Here is a 20632-nt window from a genome sequence, read left to right on the forward strand (position 1 = left end):
ATCTGGTCCAATGTGTCATTCAATGCTCTTGTTTCTTTGTTGAGTTTCTGCTTCGATGATCTGTCTAATTCTGAAAGAGGCGTGTTAAGATCACCTACGATTAGTGTATTCATATCAATATGACTCTTTATCTTGATTAACAGTTTTCTTAAGTAATTGGCTGCTCCCATATTGGGAGCATAGATATTTACAATTGTTAGATCATCTTGGTGGATAGTCCCTTTAAGGATTATGTAGTGTCCTTCTGTATCTCTGACTACAGTCTTTAGTTTGAAGTCTAATTTATCTGATATGAGAATCGCTACACCAGCCTTCTTTTGAGTCCCATTGGCATGAAAGATGCTTCTCCACCCCTTCACTTTCAGTCTGCGTGTATCTTTAGGTTCAAAATGGGTCTCTTGTAGACAGCATATGGATGGGTCCTGTCGTTTTATCCAATCTGCAACCCTGTGCCGTTTTATGGGTGCATTTAGGCCATTCACGTTGAGAGTGATTATTGATAGATACGTTTTTATTGACATCGAGTTACCTTTGAAGTCTTTCTTTCTGTAGACTGTCTCTATATTTCTGTTCAATGCTATTCTTGGGATTTTTCCTCTTTTATAGAACCCCCCTTAATATTTCCTGCAGTATCGGCTTGGTGGTTGCATAGTCTTTTAAGCCTTGCCGGTCTTGGAAACTCTTTATCTCTCCATCCATTTTGAATGTCAGTCTTGCTGGATAAAGTATTCTTGGCTGCATGTTCTTCTCATTTAGTGCCCTGAATATATCTTGCCAGCCTCTTCTGGCTTGCCAGGTCTCTGTGGACAGGTCTGACGTTATTCTGATGGGCTTCCCTCTGTAAGTAAGGAGCCTCTTTGCCCTGGCAGCTTTCAAGAGATTATACCTACAATTATAATTTCTCAATTTGACTATCAGGTGTCGTGATGTTTTTTTGGAGTGTATAATCTTGGGTGGAGACCGTTCAGCCTCTAGTACATGAACGCTGGTTTCATTCGCGAGATTCGGAAAGTTTTCATGAAGGACTTGTTCCACGACATCTTCTAGACTTCTTTCTTTCTCCTTCCCTTCAGGAATTCCAATAATTCTGATGTTGGAACGCTTCATGGCATCATTTATTTCCCTAATTCTGCTTTCGTGGGATCTAAGCTGTTTGTTCCAGGCTTCCTCCTGATCCTTTCTCTCTATCTGTTTGTCTTCCAGATCACTAATTCTATCTTCTGTCTCAGTTATCCTAGCTTTGAGAGAGTTTAGATTGGATTGGAACTCATTGAGAGCATTGTGGACCTCCTCCCTGGTGGCTTTAAGCTCCGCCCTAACATTGTGAACATTCTGTCTGGTCGCTTTCAGTTCGGCCCTAATCAATTCTGTTTGGTCATCCATGGCTTTCTCCAACCTAGCTATTGCCTGGATAATTGTTAGCCTGAATTCTCTTTCCGACATATTGTCTATGTTGATAGCCGTTAGCTCTATTGCAGAAGGTTCATCCTCTGTATTTTTCTTCTGTTGGGCATTCCTCCTCCTAGTCATTTTGGTGGGAGAAGACTGAACAGATGTAGCTGGATGTATCAACTCTGGTGCAGTCAAGGTGCACCCTGGAACACTTCCTGATCTCCGTCTCAGAGAGAAGCCTCAGTGTGGGTGCAGAAGCTGAATAAATTCCCCCTTGGCCGCTGGCAGTGCAGGTTCCAAGTTGCAGACCCTGGGGGCGCAGGATCTTTTGCTCGTCCCCAAAGCCAAGGCAGTGGCGGCTGTCTGGGAGCTCCTGACCGCCAGAGAGGTTCCAAACAGCGATCGCACACTGAGATTTTGCCGCCGGCCCGGGCTGGGAGTGCCCGGCTTGCGCGCACCTCTTTTCAGAGGCGGCTGTGGGTCCGGCGCGCGTCTGGGGCACTGAGAACAGGGCGCTGGTCCGTAAGCCGCAGGCTGGGCTTTTGCGCGCCTCTGTCCGGGGAAGAGTTTCGCGTGCTCTTGGCTTAGACTTTGAAACAATGGTGCGGGTCAAGAAGCGCCCCCAGGCCTTAGAAACCCAGGAGAGCTGGAGCGACGTGCGCGGGCATCTCAAGCTTTGTGGTAGGGCTAGTGCGCGTTCTGCAGACCGGCGCAGCTCCCATCCCCTCACAGGAGCCGGAACCCCCGTGCTCTGGGGCGCGCTGGCGGCTTAGGGACCAGGAGCTGGTTTCTCCGCCGCACTCTCTCTGCCTCCGCGCCGGGGAGGCCGTCTGGGACTGGGGACTTAAGCCCCTGTCCCTAGCCTCCCCGATTCCCACAATTTGCCCCCGCGATCCTTTGCTCTTTTGGAGTACTTTCAACCAGTCTCCAAGTTAATGCTGGTCCCCAGACGCAGGGCGCTCTCGCTCGTATCGGGGTATTACTTTCGCACCGGTCGCCTCTGGTGGCTCCCTCCCCCTTTTGTTTATCTTCCGATATCAGTCCGCCGTTCCCATTCCGCTTTACCTGCTCACTGGCGTCTTCTGCCCCTGTAGAGATCCAGACGTGTATAATTCTGATCTCAGGCTGATTTCATGGGTGATCAGATTTCTTTGGTAGGTAATCAGCTCACTTTGGGGTACCAGCTGAAAAGACGCCTCTTCCTAGTACCCCGCCATCTTGTCCCCCCCCTGTTTTGTTTTTTTTTAATTTCAGCCATTTTAATGGCTATTGTTGTCTTGGTATCACACTTGCTGTGGATTTAACTTGTTTCTCTGATAACTAATGGCGTCAAACATTTTAAATATGCTTATTAGCCATTCATATACCTTTTTTGTGAAATGACTTCATATTTGTGTCCATTTCTTAAAAAGATTTTATTTATTTAATTGACAGAGGAGAGATCACAAGTAGGCAGAGAGGCAGGCAGAGAGAGAGGGGGAAGCAGGCTCCCTGATGAGCTGAGAGACTGATGCAGGGCTTGATCCCAGGACTCTGAGATCATGACCTGAGCCGAAGGCAGAGGCTTAACCCACTGAGCGACCCAGGCACCCCATTGTATCCATTTTTTTATTGGGTTGTCTTTTTCGCTATTGAATTGTAAGACTTCTTTATCTATTCTGGATACAAGTTCCTTTTTATTATATGTGTTGCAAGATTTTTCTTCCAGTCTGTGATTTGCTTTTTACTTTTAAGACTGTCTTTTGTATAGTGATATTTAGAAATAATTTTATCTTTTTTTCCCTCTATGTTCTCTGTGTGTGTGTGTGTGTGTGTGTGTGTGTGTTCTGTCAAAGAAACCACCTATATATAGTTCACAAGGATTTTCTTCTATGTCTTCTAGACAGTTTAAGGCTTTACATAATTCATTTAGATTTAATTGTTCCTTTATTTCCATATGAATATCCAGTTGAATTAGGCAACTCGATGAAAAGACTTTCTTTTCACCTTTGAATTGTCTTACCATCTTTGTCAAATTGGTTGATAATATATATGTGTGAGTTTATCCCTGAACTTTCTATTTTGTACCACTGATCCACTTATCCATCATTTCAATAATACCAAACTGGATTAATATAATTTACAGTAAATCTTGTGATCGGGTAGCATAAATCCTCCATCTTTTTTCTTTTTGTGTTTTCAAATTTCTGTGGCTTTTCTAGGTCCTCTGAACTTCTATATATATATATATATATATACTAGAATTAGCTTGCCAAGGTATTAAAAAAAGCCATCTTCAAATGTTGTTTTCTTATTCATAAACATATCATATATCCTCATTTATTTAGTCCTTTGAAAACTTCTTTAGCAATGTTTCATACTTTGTAGGGTGTAAATAAGGCCATCCTTTGTTAGATTAATATTTTATATTTTGATGCTATGGCAAATAGACATTTTATTTGCTGCTAGTATATAGGAATACAATGGATTTTTATATTAGTATACATATTTACATTTAATTTGGAAGGCATTGCTAAATTTTAGTAACTTAATTAAACCTTTTCTGTTTTAAATGTAAAAATCTTAACCTTAGTTCCCTTTCCCTACCAGTGTTTTCCTCTTCAGGATCAAAGTTATGTTAAAAATTGAAAATTCCTTGTTTCCTCATTATCTCACATTCATCACTGTCCAAACTCCAACTTGGTTTACTCAGGTAACAATTTGCTAAAATTCCCATCACTTCACTGCAATTTCTAACACTATGGCCATCACTATCATTATCTTGTTTGACCTCACTTCCTTTTTCACACTAATGATAATGTCTAATGCAGTGTTTTTCTGATTTAATTTCTCCTTCTCTACCAACATCTTTTAAACCTTTGTGTGAGCTTCTTCCTTTGCTCAGTCTTTTAAGTTAGGAATCCCATGTTTGGCTCTCTTCACAAAACACGCACTCCTCAGGTAATTTCATACAATTCTCTGACTCCAGTTACCATTGCTACCTTGATGATTTGGACATCGCTACCTCCAGGCCAAACCACTCTAACAAAATCTAGATCAAAGCTAAACATCATTTCTTAGTTTGTCAAATTGTTTCACAGAGGACAAGGACTAACACATACACACACACACACACACAACCCACAAAGAAACCAGGGTTTTATCCTTGATTACCAACTTCTTTTTTTAAATTTTATTCATTTACTTATTTTGATTACCAACTTCTAATCAGTTGTCAAATTATATTATTTTATATCCTTAACATTTCAGGATCCATCCTACTTTTTTCCCCACTCCCACTGAAATGAACTTACCAACAGGCAGTCCACCAACTACACTACATCCACAATGATTTCTTTTTAATACAAATCTCATAATGAATTATCAAATTATTCAATTATAAAACAGATGAGCCTGTTGTTAAGACCAAAGAAATATAATTGAAAACTAACCAATCTGAAGAACAGAGAGAAATATTGAAAAAAAAAATGAATAGAGCCTCAGAACTTGTGTGATACTATTAAGTATCCTGAGAAATTTTTTTGAAGTATGAACTGCTAATGCATATGATATCATAGATAAATCGCAAAAGCAATATTTTGAGAGAAAAAAAGCCAGACACAAAACAGTGATTGCTATAAGATTCCATTTATGTGAAGTTTTAGAATAAGTAAAACATATCGAGTGTGGAAAAAAAAAATTAGAAATATGCATGAGTGAATTTTACGTTGAAAAAATTTAAGCCTGGAAAGGCATATTCATTTAAAACTTCTGAATCACACTAAATAGCATTGAGAATGATCTGTGTATGTACACACACAACAAATACAATGTTGAGTAAAAGAAGCCAGACACAAAATCATAAATCCTAAATGATTCACTTCATATAAATTTCAAAAGTAGGTGAAACCAAATTGTAATGTTTAGCAATACAACACTTGGTGATCAAAGTATGAAAGAAAGACAAAATGGTGATTTCTAAAAAAAGTTGACCTTGTGGCTATTGTGGCTGGTGAAGATAGAAGGGGTTGTGACTGAGAAGAGATTGAGAGTTCTTTTTTTTTTCCCCAATTTATTTATTTTCAGAAAAACAGTATTCATTATTTTTTCACCACACCCAGTGCTCCATGCAAGCTGTGCCCTCTATGATACCCACCACCTGGTACCCCAACCTCCCACCCCCCTGCCACGTCAAACCCCTCAGACTGTTTTTCAGAGTCCATAGTCTCTCATGGTTCACCTCCCCTTCCAATTTACCCAAATTCCCTACTCCTCTCTAACGCCCCTTGTCCTCCATGCTATTGGTTATGCTCCACAAATAAGTGAAACCATATGATAATTGACTCTCTCTGCTTGACTTATTTCACTCAGCATAATCTCTTCCAGTCCCGTCCATGTTGCTACAAAAGTTGGGTATTCATCCTTTCTGATGGAGGCATAATACTCCATAGTGTATATGGACCACATCTTCCTTATCCATTCATCCGTTGAAGGGCATCTTGGTTCTTTCCATAGTTTGGCGACTGTGGCCATTGCTGCAGCCTCTTTGGAGAACAGTGTGGAGACTCCTCAAGAAATTAAAAATAGAGCTTCCCTATGACCCTGCAATTGCACTCCTGGGTATTTACCCCAAAGATACAGGTGTCGTGAAAAGAAGGGCCATCTGTACCCCAATGTTTATAGCAGCAATGGCCACACTCGCCAAACTATGGAAAGAACCAAGATGCCCTTCAACGGATGATTGGATAAGGAAGATGTGGTCCATATACACTATGGAGTATTATGCCTCCATCAGAAAGGACGAATATCCAACTTTTGTAGCAACATGGACGGGACTGGAAGAGATTGAGAGTTCTAATAATACTTTATTTGATTTGGATGGTGGTTATATGGGTATTCACTTTATAATAATTGAGGTGAAAAATACTCATTTAATCACCAAATGTGTATTTGCTGAATGTAAGTTCCATGGACATATGGGCTGAACAAAAGTATTTCTCTTCTTTAGTGCTTTGTCCCCAGAATCTAGCACATAGTGAGTGCTCAATAAATATTTTTGAAAAAAATGAATGAATGAATGAATGGATGAATGAATGAATAAACTGAGCACTCATTCTGTGTTTGGCACTCAGCTATTGTCCGTTCCTGTGGGTTTGCTCAAGTTACTGATAGCCACGTGTTTTTTTTTTAAGATTTATTTATTTCAGAGAGAGCACACATGCATGCATGTGTGTGCAAACATTGGGGGGGATAGCAGAGGAAGAAGCAGACTCCCTACTGAGAAGGAACCCCTGCAGGGGCTGGATCCCAGGACCCTGGGATATACTTAACCAACTAAGCCACCCAGAAGCCCCCTGATAATCTTGTTAATGAGAAATAGGAGTTTCTACAACAGGCATAGAATAACTTGTAAGCTCACAAATTAACTTTGATTTATTTTTCATTTTCCAAGGTCATTATTTAGTTGTTACATTATTAATTTCCATTATAAAAATGTATTTAGGAAACTTCTATTCTGGAAGGGTTAACAGGTTTGATACTCCACTTTTGCAAACATGAGTATACTCTTTTCTTATGAAATGGAAGACTTTTGGAATTCTACCCTATTTGTGCAAATGCACTGTTAACCATGAGAGACTATGGACTCTGAAAAACAACCTGAGGGTTTTGAAGGGGCAGGGGGGTGGGAAGTTGGGGGAGCCAGGTGGTGGGTATTAAGGAGGGCACGTATTGCAAGGAGCACTGGGTATTGTGCAAAAACAATAAATACTGTTATGCTGAAAAGAAATTAAAAATAAAAAAATTTGGGACGCCTGGGTGGCGCAGTTGGTTGGACGACTGCTTCCGGCTCAGGGCGTGATCCTGGAGTCCCAGGATCGAGTCACACATCAGGCTCCCAGCTCCATGGGGAGTCTGCTTCGCTCTCTGACCTTCTCCTCACTCATTCTCTCTCTCACTGTCTCTCTCTCTCAAATAAATAAAATAAAATCTTAAAAAAAAAAATAAAAAAAATTAAAAATGAAGATAATATACTATTCATCTGGGGTGTCTGGGTGCCTCAGTGGGTTAAAGCCTCTGCCTTTGGCTTCAGTCATGATCCCAGGGTTCTGGGATGGAACCCCGCATTGGGCTCTCTGCTCAGCAGGGAGCCTGCTTCCCTCTCTCTCTCTGCCTGCCTCTCTGCCTACTTGGGATCTCTGTCTGTCAAGTAAAAAATAAAATCTTAAAAAAAGTATTTATCAATAACTCTTCATAATAATGCTAATAAAGGTATAATCTGATTGCTTAATATGAACTTGTTTATTTGAATTACAAATAGATTCTAACTCATGATTCTACTTCTTAGATTCTGCTTAACCAAAATTCTATCCTTAGCTGTTATGCAGTCTTGTTTGTTTTCAAATCTCCAGATATTTGCTCTCCTAGGAAAAACTATATCATAAGACAAATAAATAAGTAGGCTACTACTAATAGCACAGTACTACTAATAGCACAGTACTTGGAGATTGCATTATGTTTGCTATTCCATATTCTTGTTTCTTAAAATGTTGTTAAAGCCTTCTTTATAATGGAGTTTCAAAAGTAAATAAACTCAATACCAACAAGCTTAACAATGCTAAAGGTCAATGCAGGGAATAGAAAATAAATGTCATTGAAGTTCATAAATATGTTCACCTAATAACATTTTAATGGATTTTTAAAATACCTCTTGTAGATATAGGTTTGTTTTCCAAATTAAGGAATAAGCAACAAAGTAATGTTTCCATTTATTATAAATTGTGAGACTGTAAATCAGAGAGAGGCAAAGGAAACATTTTAAAAGTGCACACTACTTCCCATACAAATAGGCATTAAATATAAAGCAAACATTACAACCAGCAAATGTATAAGTAGTGCTTGGTTACAGAACTTAGAGCAATGCTGTTTGTACTGAATTCCACAGATAATAAAAAAAATTTCTTTTTCATTAAGGGTTAATATGATATTATTTGACATGAAAACATGTGACAAAAAAACCTTAATCACTCTTACTTTTAGGTAAATTAAGTACATGAGAAGACCTTCATTCACAATCTCTCTAGCCCTTATATTTATTCTGTGCCTTTGCTATAACCTTAAAGTAGCATTCTTCCTACAGCTTGTTCACAGGAAAAAAGATGGGTAAAAGAACAGTGGTTTGTTGATAGTAGATGGAAGGGTAGGTGGGTATAAGGTCAACATTAGAAGAGACAGAGGGGAGGTGAACCATGAGAGACTATGGACTCTGAAAAACAATCTGAGGGGTTTTAAGTGGCGGGGGGGTGGGAGGTTGGGGTACCAGGTGATGGGTATTATAGAGGGCATGGCTTGCATGGAGCACTGGCTGTGGTGAAAAAATAATGAGTACTGTTTTTCTGAAAATAAATAAATTGGAAAAAAAAACAGAAGAGAGACAAACTACAGACTTTGTCCAACTTCAGTTTAGTCTGCAACTCATGGTATTTCTAGCTTAATAGGTGCTTGTTGAATGAACTAAGATATAGTTTGAGGTGAAAGTCCTAAGACTGTGTATTTAGTGGCTTATCTACATCTTAAAGGCCAGCAGAGAGTTTACAACTGAATCTGTGAAGCCTGATTTCAATCCCCTTTGCATAATTAGTGTCAGGTTAACTGACATTCTATTAAACTACACCACTCCTGACCACTGCCACTGTATTTTTGTTTTGTTTCTGCCTTCCCTGTCAAGGAAAGTAAATGTTTTCCTCAAGCCAGATAGATGTACCCAGGTATGATTTCTATAAGGTAAAATTGAACTTTTTTAGGTATACAGAATTGAATTCAATTTAATTATATTGTGAGATGTGAATGAATTGTGAAAGATGAATAAAGCTGAATAACATAACCAAAATCAACATACAGATTATTTCTGTTTCTTTAAGTCTCTTTTTTTTTGTACATGTTTGTCAAGTTCCCTCCTCCATCACAAGCTCTTAGCAGCTACTGATCAGCTGCTCTCTGTCCCTATAGTTCTGCTTTTAATAGAACATCCTAAAAATATAAGCATATCATGTATAGCCTTTTTGACTCTGGCTGTCTTCACTTAGCATAATGCTTTTGTGATTGATCCATGTGATTGCTTATTTCAGTAGGTCTTTCTTTTTATTGCTGAGCAGTATTCCTTTCTACAAACGTATCACACACTGCTCAGTCAGTTACCAGTTAATGCATAGTTGGGGTTATTTCTGCTTTGGTTTTTGTGTGTGTGTGTGTGATCATGAATTAAGATGTTATATATATTCATGTACAAGCTTTAGTGAGGACATGTTTTCATCTCTATTGGGTCAATATCTAAGAGGAGGATTGATGACTCCTATGACAAGCAAAGGACTAGCTTTATCAGAAACTACCAAACTGTGTTCTAAAATGACTTTACTAGTTTGGAATGAGTTCTAATTGCTCAATGTTATTGCTATTACCTTTTCCCTCATTCCAGTAGATGTGAGTTTCTGGTTTTAATTTGTATTTCTCTTACCACTAACGATGTTGATCATCTTTTCATGTGCTTATTTGCGATCTGTATCTCCTATAATGAAGGGTCTTATCAAGGAAAATACTCTAACTGAAAAGGGAAAAATGTATTTGGTGCATGTTGGGACTCCTGTGCAGCCTATTCTCATCTTCTCTGAGATGACTCTCCTCGCAGGGATGGCTCCGAGCAGCACGTTTGCATTATGTGCTCTCGCTCTTGTCTTATCACAGATGATTGGACCTAACTCAAGGGAAACCAATTCAATAGCTGGGCTGGACAGATCAGAGCAGTCTGTAGGAGCTGGATCATTTAGCTACAGATGCTGAATTTGGAAGAGTGCTAAATACATTATTTTGAGACTGTTATTAGAGCTCATGTATAAATGGAGCCAGTGTGAAGAGAGGCAGAGGGGAAATAAAAAACAGCTGCACAGAGAAAATCGTAGTCGAGACTCTGTGGCCCCAGAAAGAGAATGAGGGAGATGGTTTCTGGTAGCTTTTCAGTTTTAGAAAGTCTTTCATGTATCTAGATTCACTTCCTATTGTTGATTCTCTGTGAGATAACCCTAGATACTTCCCATAAATTTCCCTTTTCGATAAACTAGCTTAGATTAACTTGGTTGTGTTTCTTTTCCTTGCCATCAAATGGCCCTTGACTAAAATAACAAAACAATATTCTGAATGAATAAAGAGCAAAACAGAGAACAATTAAAATCCAAAAGAATTCCAAGTTTTTTAGGTAATAAAGTGCTTATTAGACAAAAGATGTTTCCAAGTATTAAAAGCTACCGGGCCTACAGCTCCTTTCTGACCATTTCCCTGTATAATATGTTGCCCCATGGACTTGTAACAATAAGCAACAGTTGGTTGGACCCAATACTGATGTCTAAAACAATGGCAACAATCTAAAAACTGGACAACAATGGGGTAGCTCAAATCATAATACGAACCAGTAAAGGTTCACTAATGTTGTACAATGATTGGCTAAACTAATATCTTCAACTGGATAAGTCTAAATGTGAGAACAGAAGGAAAGCTAGCCAAGAACTGCAGGGATCAGTGGAAGCAGAGACAGAACACTTGAGTCACCATTATAGAGAAACACTAGCATTTAGCTGTAAATAATGTAATATTACAAGGCATATTTTTTACCAATCTATGTGGGAAAAAAAGAGCATATATTGAAATGACTCTAAGCTCAAGATAAAATAGTAATGGGAAGTGGTCTGCAAATTAAAAAAAAAACTATTGTTGTATAAGATTGCATCCATAGAAAGATAGTGGGGAGAAACATGAAGGTAATGAGACTCCTTTATCTAGTCAGGATGGTTCAAGAGCACTGTTTTAAGCTCTGAATTATATATTTTAAGAAAATTCTTGACATATTACAGGCATATTCAGAGAAAGATGACCAAAATTGGTGAATGATCAAGAAATCATACACTTGAAAAAGAACTGAGGAACCGAAGGGGATTAGCTTGGGAAACAGAATATATAGAATATATACATTCTAGAATGTATATTCTATTCTATATATCTAGAATATTATATTCTATCTATATATTCTAGATATAGTATCTAGAAGATAATATTCTAGAATATTTATTATATAGAATATAATAAATATTAATTTATTCTAGAATATTTTAGAATATTATTATGTTATTATACAATACTCTAGAATATTATATATAATAAATATAATATTATTATAGAATAAATGTATTTCATGTACATCCAGAGGAAAGAGGTCAGGTATAGATTAAAATTCTAAATAGATTTCACATCCATAAAATGTATTTAATAACTAGAAGGGCTAAAAAATGGAGCTGGAATGGCTTCTGATGTTATAACATTGTCAAACAACAAATCCCAAGAGAAGTCAGACAGGAATAAGTCCGAGATATTTGGAAAAGAAATTTCCTTCCAGCCCTGACATCCTCATTTAAGTAAATATTACTCTTGGAACAAATTTTCTCTCATCCTAGATGCTTAGCTCCTTGAGGGCAATAACTTGGCCTTTACTGTGTATTAAAAAGTATCCAAGTTCTGAATGTAATCCTTGTAAAAATATTCATTAATGTTTTACAATGACCTTTCATTTGTGTGTCCTCTCTTTCCTCTCTCATCTACCAAACAAGTACATCATATAAAAATGCCATTGAACAGCAAATACTGGTATCTGTTCTTTTGAAAAAATATATTATTTCTATCATATTTTCCTTGAGGGCATCTTAACATTCTTGCTTCTTCTCCGAAGAGGTAAAGTGAGAGCCTGTGGACCAATCAGTGGAATGTCATTGCTATAATACATCATAAGACATTCTGCTGGCAGGAGCAGGAGGTCAGGAACTGCCCTTTTCAAAAACTTTAATGAAAAATAATATACCAATCAACTTTATGTTAAATAGGCTAAGAGGCAAAGCTAGGTTCCTATGAATGAAAGAATTTTTTTTTTAAATACCTCTATAAATCGTGGATGGAGGGAAGAAATAATTCAGAAATAAGCACAGTATTGGGAGTCACAAGACTCCGGACTTAACCTCAGCAATGACTCTAAACTAAAGGTGCCATCTCAGGCAAATTGTTTCATTTCTCTGCACCTTAGTTTATTCATCAGCTAATGGTCCTCTAATACCTGATCTCACACACTGATAGATTCCCCTGTGCCACAACCTCCTTAGTGTGCAAATGAGAAGGTTTCCCCCTAAAAAAGAAGCCCTGGTTCCATTTATAGGGTATCACCAACTTTTTTTTTAAGGATGTTATTTATTTATGAGAGAGAGAGAGAGAGAGAGAGAGAGAGAGGGAGGGAAGTTATGTGCTGTTCAGCAATCCTATATTCAGCAATATAAATAATCATTATCAACATTTTGCTGTCACATACCTGGAGTCCCTGGAATTTTTACTGCCTCATTACAAGATCTTCTTAATTTCATACACATTAGCTGTGCAAGCTTTAGTAAGTTATTTCACCTCCCTGGTTCTCAGTTCGTTCTCTGTAAAATGGGTATACTAATACCTAGTTCACAGGTATGTAAATTATCTAGCACAGGCTTTGGTACTTGATAGGTCCTCCCTGAGTGCTACTTCCATTCGTCTTGTCTTACTTTCAAGACTTTGGATCCTCTACTGCTAGTCTTATGTGACCACTTGAAGGCCTTGTTGTCTTTCTCAGGCTTCTCCTCTTAACTACATTACTAGCTTTACCATACCTCCTCCAGACTACTTTACCCTGGGCCTGGACTAGACTGCATTTTAATGCACAGTGACACTTTTTAAAGGTGGTCCTCTGAATTTCTAATTCCTTTTTTTTTATAGTTGCAAATTTTTTTCCAATTTATTTATTTTCAGAAAAACATTATTCATTATTTTCCCTTTTAAGACCTTTGGGGGCCATTTAAAATTTTTGAAGTAAAAGGCACATCCCAGGACCTCTCTATCCAGATTCAACATCAGTGTCTTGCAGTTAGAGAAACATTTTCCCAAGGGAAAATGCTACCTACCTTCCAGTCTTAAAAGGCAGCTAGCATGGAGGACAAGGGGCGTTAGAGAGGAGTAGGGAATTTGGGTAAATTAGAAGGGGAGGTGAACCATGAGAGACTATGGACTCTGAAAAACAGTCTGAGGGGTTTGAAGTGGCGGGGGGGTGGGAGGTTGGGGTACCAGGTGGTGGGTATTATAGAGGGCACAGCTTGCATGGAGCACTGGGTGTGGTGAAAAAATAATGAATACTGTTTTTCTGAAAATAAATAAATTGGGGAAAAAAAGGCAGCTGGGAGGATACAAAAGGTAATAGAAGTGAAGCTTTGAATAACTCCCAGGAGTATAAAAGAATTATTTAAACAGAAGGATCTCTTCAGTCAACTGGGAAACTAGTTTTCTGACAATGAGTGTGAAACCTCATAGCAATTAAAATTATCTTTCTAGCTTGCCACATCAATGTCCCTTCTACTGTGCCTCTGTAAAGCTCACTCTGGTTATATTCACTATATATTCTACAGATTACCGAAGCAGTCACTGCAGTAAGAAACCCTTCCTAAGCTTCACAGGATTGTAATAGCATGTTCTTCAATACACAGAGCAAATTCTGATCCTGAATAAGATAATACCACAGTGAAAACATATTTTTGAAAACAGTGTTTTCTTCGTCCTCTTTCTCTACAGATATTTCTGTGACAGGATTTCAGGCAAGAGACACGGAGTGTTTGGTTCCCATGTCAATGAGGTACTCAAATAGGAATAATGATGATATCAATGATAAACAGTTTTATTGCTAAAACTGCCATGCAAAGTGCCAGGGGATCTCTTCACCGCACATTTAATATGAGGTACATATATGGAGATGCTCTCGCTAACCAGTGACAGTAGGGTGTGCAGTTTGAGCACCATCTTCAGTTGTGACATTGGGCTGGTAAGCCATCCACCCACTATGTCTCCAATTTCATTCCTTACTTTAATTAATTTGTGAGATTGCAGAATTAGGAATGAGGGCAATGGCAGAGAAAAATAAATGACAACTTCTGTGATGTAAAGTGACTTTGGGTTCTATTTATTCATCACTCATCAAGCTAATATTAAATACTTATTATGTGCTATGTTTTATACTAGGTGTTAGGATACAAAGATGAACTTGGTACCCTCAAGAAATCACTTCTTAAGAAGGATACAGACATTTAATCTGTTCGCTATGTGGTCTACTAAGTCTATGAACATTAATATACTTAAATATGTAGAAAGTGCAATGAAAGCTCAAAAGGAGCAGCAGCTAAGTTGGCCTGTGAGAATCAGATGGGGCTTAAGAGAATAGGTAAGTGTCAGTGTGTCTGAGTGGCTCAGTTGGTTAAGCATCTGCCTTGAACTCAGGTTATGATCCCAGAGTCCTGGGATTGAGTCCCACATCGTGCCCTATGTCAGTCTCCCTGCTCAACAGGGAGTCTGCTTCTCCTTCTCCCTCTTCTCCTCCCCCTGCTCCTTTTCTCTCCCTCCCTCAAATAAATAAATAAAATCATTTTCTAAAAAAGGAATAAAGAACTGTAGGTGAGGAACGGGGTGGAGGAATAGGTCATTTTAGCAGAGATGAAACAGAAAGTACAGAGGCAGGGAGACCCAAGAAAACAGTGCATTTGTGAAACTTCATACAGATTGCTATTCCCATGGCATCGTACAGTCCATGCTTTCACCAGACAAGTCAAATTAAATATACATATATTGTCAGCTATGCAGAGTGATTCTGGCGTGGTTCTTAGTTTTAAAAAGTTGGGTTCGGGCACCTGGGTGGCTCAGTGGGTTAAGCCGCTGCCTTCGGCTCAGGTCATGATCTCAGGGTCCTGGGATCGAGTCCCGCATCGGGCTCTCTGCTCAGCAGGGAGCCTGCTTCCTCCTCTCTCTCTCTGCCTGCCTCTCTACCTACTTGTGATCTCTCTCTGTCAAATAAATAAATAAAATCTTTAAAAAAAAAAAAAAAAAAAAAAAATAAAAAGTTGGGTTCAGTTCAAATTAAATCCTACCGCAGATGAAGAGGAATTTTAATGACTCTCAGACCTGAGAGAGCTCAGGCTACTGATGTTTGCTTTCCACAGGTGCACTGGCACGGCCATATCTGTCAAGATGGAAATGAGTGGGTAAAACTGTTCGAAGTTGGTTAGTATAGAAATAAGACTTAAGGTCTCTTTTAGCTCTGAGAGTCAGTGAAATTTTATGAATTTAAACCAAAATAAAAATCATGGTCAAGACATAGAAAAGAATGAAATCACAAAACTTAAATCTCATTTAAAAATGGCATTTTTCCTTATCCAAAGGTATAAAGCTCCCTCTTGGAAGCAAAGATAATGACTATTGGATCATTGTTAGGTGCATTAGGTATTTTGAGTTGTTTCTCTTTGGTGAGGGCTATTTGACAGGTCTGTTATCTCCACCATTTGTGGTCGACAGCAAATACTTACAGGGAATATAAATTGAATTAAGTTCATTCTCTGTTAGGGTATCTATATTATCTATGCATGTATCATTTACTTCTCACAGGAACCCTAGGAGATAGATGCTACCATCTGTTTATTGTTGATGTCAGTTGTGTATGTGTGCGCACACTGGTGTGTGTGTGTGTGTGTGTGTGTGTGTGTGTGTGTGTGTATTTTGTTTTAGAAATGGAGACAGAGAGAGGGTCAGCGAATCTAGTATTAAAGAATCAGAATTTAACTTTAAGGCTTGTGCTCTCACAAGACATACCATGTTATCAAGTTCTAATGAGACAGAAAGTTGACCAGGATCAGGGGTATAGACAACTTCTTTACTGTTAATCCTTCTGTTTAGGCATATTGGTTCAAAACATGACATACATCATCTTTGTTTCCTTTACTGTTCTGATCTGTTATATTTCCTCCCTATAATCAACTTATCTAAGTAACATATATTCTTTAAAAATGCCCTACATCTTCCCAGAAATATTGAGTTAACCCGATAATCTCTTTGTCTTCAGAATTCCTGTAGCATTTATTGTCTGTGCTGTCAACTTGGAACTTGCTATGTGCACAGGTACTTATCAGATTATTTGTACAGACTGTATGCATATGTCTTGTAAAACTTTGCATTCCCTATGTCTAGTCCAGTCCAGTGATTTATAGAGGTAAATATTCAGTATGCTTTCTCACGATTATGACAATCAGAGAATACTTAATTACATATTGACTTCCTTAGCATCAGTTGCTAATTTAGAAACATAATCATTTTACTCTAGTGTTTTATTTCTTTATGTAGGTCCCAAAAATGGTATGCCATACAAGTTTAATGTAGAACTACAATTAAGCACAAGAAAACAGCTTGAGGTATCGATGCTAAAATGTAAGTAAAAACAGCCCAAAGACAATAGTTGTAATTATTTTATAATTGAATTGTTATTTAACAGAGGTTGTATTTGCTTTTCCAGTTTCTATTTGCATTTTCTTTGTTAACCTTTTTGACAATTTTGCAAAGGGGCTGAGGTCCAAATGTGGCAGAGCTGTGTGTCTGATTAGTTCGTTAGATGAGGAAAGGTAGTCAGACTCTGTCTATAGATAGTACATGAACCAGACTGTGACATTGCTGGCATGTTCATTTAGACTGGCTGATTTGATGGATGCTGATGACCATAGCTAAATCCATTGAGAAAACTGGCAAACTGAAGTAATCATCAGGATCGGGGCCATTTGGAGGTCATGGATGTTTACTTTTTTTTTGATAGCTTTAGAGAATTTATCTCTTCTTTTGGCTCTACCATTCTAACTTTTCCAGTTTGAGAACTCTCTTGATTACAAAACTCATTTAAATATCCACAGAATAATTTGTGTAAGGGGTAATATACAAATACATACATTTTTATATGTAGGGTTGCTTCTTCTGAATGCCTTTATCAAAAGTGACTATTGACAGTGAGTTAATGAATCTAGGTCTACAGGAAAATTTTCTCAACTATATGGTTTGACCAAAACTACTTTTCTCCTACTGTGTCCCTTCTTGCTTTATGTTGAAAAATATTCTTAAAGAAAAGGCCAGATAAGTATTTGGCTTGTGGCTAGCCAAACAACAGATTTTTTTTCCTGTAAAACTTTCTTTGTACAAGAGAAGACAAAATGAGAAGCATCCCATTTATAACACTGCTTTGTCTAAATCCTGATTCAATTAAGTCCTTACTCTCAAGTAGAGATAATAGCAAGCCTTCATATGGAACAGAAGTAGTTAACTTTTACTTTCAAGGATATTCCAGTCAGCTGGGGAGTGACAAGGCTAATCAACCTTTATGTATGACATGATTATAGGCTGTTTTGACAAGGACATCTAAGCCCTAAACTTAAATGAATTTCTCACACTTTAACTTGTTTGCTTCTTCTCGACAAGGACATCTAAGCCCTAAACTTAAATGAATTTATCACACTTTAACTTGTTTGCTTCTTCTCAAGCCCAGATCTATACCTCATGTGCAAACACGACCTGCCTCAATTTTCTGGTTATTACAACATTTGATGTAATTTTTAAGCTTCAAGATTCCTCTAGCAGTTTTAGCAACTCTGCTTCTTCTTTCCCAACCACCTATCCAATAATCTCTGCTTATTTGCTTTCCTTGGTTTGGTCTTTGAGTGTCTCTCTGCTGTTAGTCCCCCCCCCATCCCTATAGCAATAACCCCCATTTAATAAAGTCTTTCTTTACAAATGTCCAAACATGTGTGTCTTTGCATACACGTGTGTGTATGTGTGGGGGGGAAGTTTCAAGTTTGGGGAGGCAGAACTTAGACAAGAGAAACTGCCACATTCTAGAATTTCTTAACAAATAATTATATAAACCAGGCCTCAGTTTCTCTAAAATGAGAATAATGATTTCTTCCTGTTCCTAACAGACATATTCAGGTGACACATGAGAAGTCATATTTTGCTATGAGCCACTTGGAAGTATGGTGCTGTCTTAAAGAATTAGAAGTCCTTAGTACTATCACCACTATTATCAAGGATATCCATTTTTGAACCCAGTGATTTTCCAAGAGTGATACTTGAAGGTACTTGGTCCAGGAGTACCAGAATCACTTTGAAACTTATTAGAAATGCAAATACTTGATTCTCACTTCAGACCCATTAAATAAAAAATTCTGAGACTAAGGCCCAGTAATCTATGTTTTTTTTTCCAATTTATTTATTTTCAGAAAAACATTATTCATTATTTTTTTCACCACACCCAGTGCTCCATGCAAGCCGTGACCTCTATAATACCCAACACCTGGTACCCCAACCTCCCACCCCCCCGCCACTTCAAACCCCTCAGACTGTTTTTCAGAGTCCATAGTCTCTCATGGTTCACCTCCCCTTCCAATTTACCCAAATTCCCTACTCCTCTCTAACGCCCCTTGTCCTCCATGCTATTGGTTATGCTCCACAAATAAGTGAAACCATATGATAATTGACTCTCTCTGCTTGACTTATTTCACTCAGCATAATCTCTTCCAGTCCCGTCCATGTTGCTACAAAAGTTGGGTATTCATCCTTTCTGATGGAGGCATAATACTCCATAGTGTATATGGACCACATCTTCCTTATCCATTCATCCATTGAAGGGCATCTTGGTTCTTTCCATAGTTTGGCGACTGTGGCCATTGCTGCTATAAACATTGGGGTACAGATGGCCCTTCTTTTCACGACATCTGTGTCTTTGGGGTAAATACCCAGGAGTGCAATTGCAGGGTCATAGGGAAGCTCTATTTTTAATTTCTTGAGGAGTCTCCACACTGTTCTCCAAAGAGGCTGCACCAACTTGCATTCCCACCAACAGTGGAAGAGGGTTCCCCTTTCTCCACATCCTCTCCAACACATGTTGTTTCCTGTTTTGTTAATTTTGGCCACTCTAACTGGTGTAAGGTGATATCTCAATGTGGTTTTAATTTGAATCTCCCTGAGGGCTAATGATGATGAGCATTTTTTCATGTGTCTGATAGCCATTTGTATGTCTTGATTGGAGAAGTGTCTGTTCATATCTTCTGCCCATTTTTTGATGTGTTTGTCTGTTTCGTGTGGGTTGAGTTTGAGGAGTTCATTATAGATCCTGGATATCAACCTTTTGTCTGTACTGTCATTTGCAAATATCTTCTCCCATTCCGTGGGTTGCCTCTTTGTTTTTTTGACTGTTTCCTTTGCTGTGCAGAAGCTTTTGATTTTGATGAAGTCCCAGAAGTTTATTTTTTCTTTTGTTTCCTTTGCCTTTGGAGACGTATCTTGAAAGAAGTTGCTGTGGCTGATATCAAAGAGATTACTGCCTATGTTCTCCTCTAGGATTCTGATGGATTCCTGTCTCACGTTGAGGTCTTTTATCCATTTTGAGTTGATCTTGGTGTACGGTGTAAGAGAATGGTCGAGTTTCATTCTTCTACTAGAACTCATACAGCAATTCAGCAGCGTGGCAGGATACAAAGTCAATGTGCAGAAATCAGTGGCTTTCTTATACACTAACAATGAAAATACAGAAAGGGAAATTAGAGAATCGATTCCATTTACTATAGCACCAAGAACCATAAGATACCTGGGAATAAACCTAACTAAAGAGTTAAAGGATCTATACTTGAGGAACTACAGAACACTCATGAAAGAAATTGAACTACAGAACACTCATGAAAGAAATTGAAGAAGACACAAATAGATGGAAGACCATTCCATGCTCTTGGATCGGAAGAATAAACATTGTTAAAATGTCTATACTGCCTAGAGCAATCTATACTTTTAATGCCATTCCAATCAAAATTCCACCGGCATTCTTCAAAGAGCTGGAGCAAATAATCCTAAAATTTGTATGGAATCAGAAGAGACCCCGAATCGCTAAGGAAATGTTGAATAACAAAAATAAAGCTGGCGGCATCACCTTACCTGATTTCGAGCTTTATTACAAAGCTGTGATCACCAAGACAGCATGGTACTGGCATAAAAACAGACACATGGACCAGTGGAACAGAGTAGAGAGCCCAGATATAGACCCTCAACTCTATGGTCAATTTATCTTTGACAAAACAGGAAAAAATATACAGTGGAAAAAAGGCAGTCTCCTCAATAAATGGTGCTGGGAAAACTGGACAGTAATCTATGTTTTAATAAGCCTTTCAGGTAATTAAGGAACATGCTCAAATTTGAGAACGTAATAATCAAAATACGATTTTGAAAAAGAATACATTTTGCTGAGAGCTTTGGATACATTTGTTTAAGGTACCAGTTGCATTTATCCACACCTAAAAATAATGCCTAAATA

This window comes from Neovison vison, chromosome 1, assembly GCF_020171115.1.
Source record: "Neovison vison isolate M4711 chromosome 1, ASM_NN_V1, whole genome shotgun sequence".
Lineage (NCBI taxonomy): Eukaryota > Metazoa > Chordata > Mammalia > Carnivora > Mustelidae > Neogale > Neogale vison.